A 9,918-nucleotide genomic window follows, 5' to 3' on the forward strand; every position below is an offset into this window, starting at 1 on the left:
AGGCTGAAACGAACAGTAGGAAAACTTAGTGTTGTAGTCATCATTTGTCCTCTTAGATTTTGCTTTTCCTATGCTTTGGGATGAGTAAGTTCACTGTAAAATGGGGAAATGATTCTTGGTGTGAGGTGCAGAACATAGAAACACTTCAGTAACACCAGTTGCTCATTGCATGTGCTGCTGCAGCTACACGAAGCTGTGTGATCCATGGTGCAACATCAAGTGCAATATCCCCAACCAAAAACTTCACAGAACAGGAGCTTCCCTGCAGGCATTTGTGTCAATCACACTATGACAGATATTACAGAATGTTTGCTGGATACTATCGCTGCCGACTGTCGGTTATACAGTAATATGGGGACTCTGTATCAGAGGGAAAAAAGTATATTTGCAAGACACTGTATGTACAACAAAACCTGCTGAAGGCCATTTAATAGCTACTGACATGCATACAGATATGCACACGTGCCACAAACCACTTTAGGGAATTCCTTAAGAGCACTCAAAAATCCAATTCTCTGGTTGCTGTCCAGGACGATTTGTGAGGCAGTGCTCCCCATGGGGATAGCTAGAGCTCTGCTTCGCAGTCTGCCTTTCCACTTGCGTAAGCAGAAACATGTTGGTGCAGAATAATACAAGAGAGGGGCATGCTCTTCTAAACAATACAACAGCATTTATAACATGTGCTACATCATAGCTGTGGTACTCTTCACCACTTGATCTACACCTGCAAGTATCAAAAAGGGTAAGTTCTACAAAGTGCTTCCAAAAGCACATCACAGCTTTATTTAAGAAGAAGGTCTAGAAAAATGCCTGAGTTTGAATCCCACAGTAAGAAACACAGATGCCTATTATAATCAGTCCATATAGTAGAAAGCAAAAGAAATAACTGGGGGCAGGGGTGCTCCAGAAGAAAACATAAGAAGAACTAAGCACAAATGTAGAATATGCAAACTGATATTTCTGTTCCATAAATATTTCATGATTCACTTTTAATGTAAAAGAAAAAATAAATAAAATATGCTGGATTATTATCATCAATTGGAAGTATTAACAAGGCCTGAATAAATTATTATTTTTATATTTTACAGACCTGCCACAGCAAGTGATACTGTTTCTAATTTTCATTTAATTTTACAATTTTTATACATTTCAGATAAAAATGACGTGGAATAATTAGTTAAGAAGGTTTAATCAATATATTAAACTCCTGCTGAGACAACTGAAGCTTATCACTGGAGTTTATTTTAATTTAAAACAACGCACTATAGCTCCTTCCCAAAGTTTACACTGTTTGTTTTTCTTAGCAAATTCAGTTAAATGCTCTACAACAAATTCTTACTCTTTCAAATAAGACCTGTCCACAAGTTCCACACCACTTGGTTTTGCAATTATAGACCTCCCCCAGGTCTTACATGTCTTTGGAAACAGAACTGAAGCTGAGAGAGGTGCTGGCCCCAACACGCTGGAGCTGAGCACATCTCCTGACTTTTGTTTCTCTGTATTAGTGTCTCTTCTCTGCTCATTATGTTATTTAAAACCCACCTGATTCTTCCAGTGATGACATCATTACTCTTCATATGAGCTCTCGCTGCCTTTCCACATTTTTCTTTCATGTCTGAAATTTCCCTGTTTAATTTTCTTTTTCTTTGTACCACAAAGAGAAAATCACAAGTCAACTTGACCCAATTTGTTCATATTTTGAGAAGAGTCATCTATACGTTTGAGGGTTGGAGGATGAAGGGAATAAAAATGGGAGTGTTGAGGATTTAGTAGTAAGTGTCTGCATGTTTAGAGGCAGCAGAGTGACCACAAATGTCAAAACAGGAAAACAACTGCTGAAACCTGGCCACACCAGGCTAAAGCAAGCCCAGCCAAAAGCAAGACAAGGTCACCAGTCAGCCCGCTATGTCTTAGCTTACAACAACCAGTTAAAACATCAACAGTCCTCACCAAACATTGTTTTCAGAATAAAAATAGGAAACATAAAAGAATTTTAGTTTAACAATAACACTAAAATATTCATAGTGGAATCTAAACAGAGAAGCAGCATCAGTGCTAGAATGAAATTATTTTAAGACAGTTTTTATTTTTTGCTCCAACAACACACATAGTAATATTCAATATAACCAAGAAACAGCCTTTGCCAAGACGAGTAAAGGGAACAAAGTCTTCCTTTTTTAAATTTGTTTGTATATCCAGCTTTGACATAGCCCTACCCCTTGAGCATCCTGCAAGGAAAAAAAATAAAACTTCCCAAAAAGTGCCGTACTTTCCAGGGTGACAGAGTTAAGGCACTTTTGCAGGTCAGAAAAAGCTGGCTGATATCTCACCTGGTGTTCCAGAGCCCTCAGGAAGCCTGCCTGAACAGCATCAACCATGTCTCAGCACTGTTTTGTTCAAGAATGAACATCAACAAACACGCAACAGAGGTTGCTGCAGGCACAGCCTGAGCGCTGCCTATGTGGGGATACAGCACACTGGTGTCACAAGTGGTCAGCCTGTGAACAGAAGCAGAAGGAACATTTTATGAGGTCATCTAGCACTATATCCCCCTATCTACTACACAACCAGTGTCCACCTATCTAACATGAGAGTCATGAAGAAAACAGCAGTATTTTACTAGCATATTTTCTAATATTTAGACCAAATGATTCATTAAAAGTTCACTGTACCAATGCCATAGTTTTACCCAGCTTATCTCTCCTCTCACCTCCCCTGTATTTACATTTTAGCTTTGTTTGGAGGTGAATTTCATGTGAACAACAACACACAGAAATAATATACACAAAGCATGAAAACAGCTCCAGAAAGGAAGTGATCACTTTAGGTTGATAAAATTGAGACCAAGGACACTAGAAAAACCCTGCTTTCTTCCTGGTAGCTACTTTATAGTTGTTCTCCTGGGTTTTTTTTAATGTTTCTCATGAAAACCATAATTAATGGAAAACAAACTAATTTAATCCAGAAAAAAAAAAAAAAAGGTCGTTTGTAGTTTAAGAAACTATATTAGAATAAGCAAGTACACACATACTTCATGTAATTTAGAACAGAGATAAAAGAGCAAAAAGTCTCAATCCAACTTTTTCTTTAAAAAATAAATATTTTTAAAATGTGTACTATTCCCATAGGGCTGCCAGTCCTGAGCTACATGAGGTTCAGGTCTGTAGCAGAGCTGGTATGAGCGATGCCTACTGCGATCCAGAGCAGCCAACGCTGGTATCCCTAAAACCCTCTGCAGTCACAAACTCCTCTGAAATCCTGGAAAATTCCCAGATGTATCATCTGTAACACACAGACAAGTCTGACCTACTTGCTACGCTATTCCAAAAACCCGATTATTTGTCACAGTAATATTTAAAACACAAGGACTAGTTTATAAATACCGTTAGGATCTGAACTGTTACTGGCACATCCACTCTAGAGGTCAATGAGCACCTCAAGAGCACTCAACCACTCTAAAGGGGCAAGTGGAGGCAGCAGACTTGACTGGTTGGATTTACCAGGCAGAAGGTAACTATTCAGTATGTCTCTTGGCATACACATATAGGATGGTGTTCTACTGACAGGCTCCCCCTTCCCAAGGAAGGAAAAAGAGAGAGCTGAAGCATGAAGGAAATTTCCTGGGAGAACACATGAACGAGGCCAAATTCCTTTTTTTCCATTTCAGAGGATTTTTCTTCAAGTTATTTGATACCATTTCAATCATCTCTAAGTAGAAACTTCAACATTTTTCTTCTGGCAGCATTAGCCTCTCTCAGTCAACGTGCAGCCATCCCCACACTAAGTTACATGTTCCCCCCTTAGCTCATTATTTCCACTCTTTAATTGTTCTTTCAGCCTTCTGTAGTACTATTGTTATCCAAATCGTGTTGGTGGTGCTTTCCAAATATGGATGAGTAACAGTTCCTGCCCCTAAGAGTTTATTTTCATGAAATAAACCTTTGAAATTCTCCACCCAAAACAAAATACAACAATTGCAGCCGTCTTCAAAAGTTTTTAAAAATTCTGTTAATTCCCATTTCTGACATGAAGCCGAATACTCATCTTTTATGTGTGTAAAGATGAGAGGGGTCCTTTCCAAGTAACTCAGTTTGTATTGCAAAACTGATCTTTAGGATCTGAACTTCCCCAGAAATAAAGTCCTCAGTTTTAGATCTTTGTCACGCCTCATTCACATACCTCAGAAACTGCCAGTCTCAGTATCTCAGCCTACCTGGTTCATGAGCAGAACTCACAAGGCACATCTGCGATATCCATAACTGAGACCTTGCTGAAGGAAGTATTCCTCCCTTTACTGATAGAGCTGTTACAAGCTGGTAAAATTCACTGCACAGCTAAATGAGAATGGAACAACTAGGAGATGAGGTTTTAAAAGAAACCACACAAAGCCCCAGCAGAGATGTAAACAAAGTAATTCATTCCAATTAGAGAGAAAAGAGAAGCTGAAAATGATTGAGGGCAGTCAATTCACTTTATCCTAAGAGTTTATTTGCACAGCTCATTCACATAACATAGTTTATTTGGTTTCTGTTCATTCTAACACATTGCAGAATGTAAACACCACAAGATCATCAATCCAAGAATGTTTTTCTGCAAGAGCTAAAAGGGAAAGGGATCACATGGAATTATTAAGAAATAACTAAATAAGAGTGGGAAAAACTGCAGTGCAGAAACAATCGTCTCCAAGCCCAAAGCTTCACAGTTAGTTTAGGAATGGGTCTCATTCTGTATTTGACAGTTGCACTCCTAAGCACAGAGATATGCATGGTGATACTCTGAAATACTCAGTTACTCACTGTGGTGTGATGGTTCTGCTCCAATTTTGTTAGAAACTCTATAAATCATTTTCAGTTAGTAACAGTTGGTTAGTGTTGTATGAAAACTAAAAGGGGGATCACTTTTCAATTAGTTTATTTAAATGCCATTATTGCCATTAAAAAACAAGCAAAAAAAAACAAACACTAGCACAAAAAATTCAGCCCAGTAAGAGCCACAAGCCTGTGTGCTTCTGAAGATGGTAGTGTTGGTGACTCAGCTCACACAAGCCACGATGAAATAACTGCTATGACAGATGGTGAGGGACCCACGGGGCAGCTTGGGAGCACAAGACTGGCACCTGCCCATGCTGCTGAGTGCCCTGCAGAAGCTCCTGCAGAAGATAACACAGCCTACAAATCAGAGTCTTCACCCAGGAATCGCTAGGTTATTCCACTATAGCAGTGACACAGACCACAGGAATAGAAGGAACAAGAGTGAATCGAGGAAAATGGCTAGCAAGAGAACACAGCAAATTATAGAATATGCAGAGAGAACAAGAGGGGACCCAGAGAAATGTGTTCTCAAGGGTGAATCAATGTTTTGACTGAAATACATTAATTTCTTATTTCATTCACATTATAAAACATCTCTCTGGAGCACAATGACCTTTGATTATTACAGGTAGGTTTACAGGCACTGGTTCTCCTGATTTGTTTTGTCTGCTGCTTAATTTCTTCAAAGTTACACAAAAAAAAGCACACTCCAGTCAGGGGAGAACATTTTCACAGCTTATGACACGCAGGAAGTTTTACTGCCGAGTTTTCAAAGGCACTTAGCCCACCATGCGGATACTCAGTCTATTGGGTCGCTGAACTGTAATAAAAGACATCATTAAATGAAACATTTGATGGAGGTACTTGGCTCATTGGGTTAGTGGTTTTAGTTATAAGGAACTCCTTGTGAAGCTAATAGAGAAAAAAATTAGCCATTTTGATTTCCAAGACCAGCCTCTCTTTTTAAAGAGGGATACACAGCAGTTCCTAGTAATACACATAGTAACCACAGATATTTTCAAGGACACTACATGCTGCCACCAGCAGTTTAACAATACTGATGTAAATGGTATGCACAACCAGCACTGACATCAATAAATTGATGCTGAAGAGCTTGCTGAAACCCCACATCATACTATGATGGGAGTTTTGGTGTTTCTCATGATTCTCTTCTCCAAATCCTCCAAAATCTGGCACACAATAAAGCCAGACAAATCTACTGAAAAACCATCGGTTACATATTTCTTCCCAAAGACATGATTCAATAGCCCCTGTAAAGTTATCAGAGATCTGTTCCTTTTGTTCTTCCTCTAACCTTCTTACCATTCATTTCTTACTTATCTGCCTTCACAAGTGCACCACAAATTCTCAAGCCTAGCCCAGATCTAACTTGGTCCTCCACATCATCATTTGAAATGAAAACACCTTACAGACACACACCACAATAGATGACAGTTCTGATCTAAAACACAGGAGTGTGGCAAGTACTATAATTCAGAATCGGTTGGCCAGTAGACAAGTCTCAGGTATTTCTACTAAAGGTGTGTCTCCAACCAAGTGGGCCTAAAAACCACCAATCTCTGTTCTGTTGTCCACCTCCCTACCCTGATGCATCCCCTCTGGCCACCACTGAGCTGCCTCCTCCAGGACTGTCTGGCACAGAGAGCTGCTGCCAAGAGCTGTGGGTGGAAGGAAGTCACCACACAACAAACATCTCAGGTGGCTCACTGGAAACATTTGGCACGTGAAAGCAGAGTAAGAAGCCTTTTACTTTTTTACAGTGTTAAAGTAGATGTGTTCACCACATAGTAACTCCAGCTGTAGGAGAAAAGACAGGGCCCTGGAATACAACTTCCAACTTTCCTTCGAGAGAGCAAACTACTCTGGAGAAAACATCACTAATAAATTTTGGCCTGCACTTCATAGTTCAACTACCTAGTTCAAGCTACAAGTAAGAAAGAGCCTCCTTTCTTCTTTGACACTACTGAGGGTTTTCTTAGGAAAGTGACAACTAGACAGGCAAACTACAGGATCACCAAGGAGGGAATCACACGCGCTCCACCTTCATGGCTTCCTCAAAGAAGATGCTCAGTTTCAGAGGGAACACCTCTGAACATACCAGTACAGAGCAGACATATGACTGATGCTATGTAGTTCAGTAAAGCACAAAGCAACAGAGCATAGCTTTTACAGTCCAAAATACTTTTTTTTTTTTTTTTTTTCCCTCTCCTCCACTCCAAGACTGAATTTCATACTTTCAGAACAGCACGCTCACACTCCAGCTCTGGCTGATGCACCATAGTTCATCAAGAGTGAAAAAAGGAGGATTCTATTTCAAGACATTTCTATGTGGTTTTCTATCAACTTACCTTAGCAGTGTTTATTTTCAGGACAGAGATCACAGCATGCATGTCTACAACTGGGAGGTAGAATCATTGAGATTATCTTCATGACTGCTAAAAAGAAGAAATAAAATTTTATCCACTGTGCAGGAAGCTGGATTTTATCACCAGTATGACAAAGCCCTGACCTGGCTGAATATCTAGCTATTAGCACAAAATAAATTTGAAAAAGTTTAATGCTTAATAAAAGTATATATAACAACACAACAGTGTTCTTGACTCTATCTGTTACAGTCTGCACAAAATGATTATTAGCTACTTTGCCTCTTGGTCTCTCAGGCTCTAGTCCTTTCATTCTTATGCCATCTCCCTAACTTTAATCGGGAAACAAAACAATAGGAAAAAGAAAACAGATAATCACAAAACAGCTTTCTGAGAATACATTTACCTGTCTTCTCCAAGCCTGGTATCACATTACCAAACAATCATTAAAATAATTAGGTCTAATGGCACATTACAAATGATTTCCTGAAGACTAAAAATAGTTCTATGAAATACACTGCTATACTGGAGGAAGTTGGGCATTGCTTTCTAAACAATTCACTACTTATTATACATAAATTCTGATCTCCAAACACAAACAGCTTTTGCTATCCTTTACAACAATCATCCCAAAAGAAACAGGATTGTGGAAGCAAACCTTTACTAAGCCTCAGGCAGGCACTGAGATGCCGAGCTCCTGCATCATGCAGGCTGCAAGCTGGGTCCCAGAGGCTGTCCGTCACTTGATATTAGTCTACATCAAACTGTGACACACACACAGCTACACACACAGTAGCCTCTCCCAAACGTGTGCAGTGATCAGAGACCAGCAAGGCAACATCTGCGAGGTCTAGGAACTGCTTCTTGTCACAAACTATGCCAAACTGTCAAATTGCCTGTGACCTATCACAGCTACCACTTGCCACACTGCTTGAGTTGCCAGCAAAGCCGATGGGACAGAAGCCACAGTGACTGAAGAAATCACTGGAAGAAGAAATTGCTTGTTTTTTTCTCTCTTTACACTTCAGTATCAGCAGCAGTGTTGCAAATCCAAAGAAATACTTTCCCAACATTATTAGCAGAGAATACCTATTGCTTCCCAAAAAAACACAAACAAGTCTGTTTTTCTGCTACTAAGAAACCTAAATTTAAATTCTATTTCTGCATAAGCAAGGTGGGTGTGAGTCTTGAGCACCATCCAAAGCACCTTCCCATTTCTGAGGCTGGAACACACCAGTGGCACTCCAATTTCAAAAAATTCAGGAGAACAAAGGTAGGAAAACAAAAGTCTACTTTAAACATCACTTTCCTCACCCTTTTATAGGATCATACTTACCTTCCTGTGATTTTCTTCAAGCTTTTCATCCAGATTTTTAATAAATAGAAGTAATATTTCACAGAAGCTAAGGCTATACCAGCACAACCAAAAAGCAGCTCCGGGACTTTCCAGTCTCAGTTTTCCTGCTGCAAAATACTGTTCTGTTGGCTTGAAGAAGATGCAAATCTACACAGATAGATCTATCTTAACATCCCTGGTTAGTAGCACCAACTATAAGACGTCTCATCACAGGATGCTCAAGGAACACCAAGTAACTTCATATTTTCTGATAATTTTATACAAGAGGAGTGACCTGATCATAAGTTAAGCATGGCAATAACTACAAAGGCTGCTCTGAAAGTAATGCCTCCTATTACATTACGACTAAAACATCAGAGGTAGATGTTGGTGGTATAGCAGTAGAGGTTGAACCTTCCCCAAGTATTCCTTACATTTTTGTGCCATGTCACAGATGGCGGCAGATGAGCAGTCTGATATCAAAGTTCATATGAAGCAAAGGTGCATCACTGAATTCTTCCATGAAAAGAAAATGGCAGCCATTGACATTCATTGATGCTTACTGATTGTTGACAGAGTCCAAGCAGTGGATGGTAGCACTAAGGTGGCGGGTGGTGTGTTTCAGCAATGGCAAAAGAGACATGAAAGACAAACTATGTTCTGGATGGTGATTGTTATGAGTGTGGTATGTTCATTACTAACAAAAATGCACAGCTAATGGTGGCGACTATGTTGAAAAAATAGTGTTTTGTAGCTGAGAAATTGCTCTATCAAATAACATTACTATGCTCTTTATCTCTGTTGTAGTTTTCCAAGAAAAAATAGGAGGCATTACTTTCAGAGCAATGCATGTATTATGGAGATTATTACCAGGAAACACACAAAAGAAAAAATTAAAATGGTAACCCACTAAGCATGATGACTGCGTTAGAGTGCAGAAGCTAGCACATTCCAACCCCACTGCCTTCCTTGGGCTAAGTCTGAGGTTGCTGCAGCTGCAATCTTAGCTGTTTTCCTGCACTCAGTCAACTGAAAATTATTTGGGAACAGGAATCTTCCGCATATGAGTACGTGAACTACGTCATCATTTCTGTAGTCACCGTGCTGCCAGTGAGCAGCTCTTCAAAATTAAGGTACGGCCTTAACTCTGGATACTTGAGGATTTTCTCGTGTGGTTGGGCTTTTTGAATGGCAGGAAGGAAGTTGGGGGCCATTGAGGAGAGGACGTTTCAGCACCATCCATCTCTTCCCCACTTATCTTAACAATATCAACGCCATCTAGTGGTCAATATAGCAGGATGTTAAAAACCGGGCAAATTTGCACACTGTTCTGGCTAATAACTCTCAGGAAGCAACTTGAGAAATGCAGCTTTTTATATGCCTGCCA

Source organism: Lagopus leucura, unplaced genomic scaffold (assembly GCF_019238085.1).
Source record: "Lagopus leucura isolate 7727_CA_CO unplaced genomic scaffold, USGS_WTPT01 Super-Scaffold_100009, whole genome shotgun sequence".
Lineage (NCBI taxonomy): Eukaryota > Metazoa > Chordata > Aves > Galliformes > Phasianidae > Lagopus > Lagopus leucura.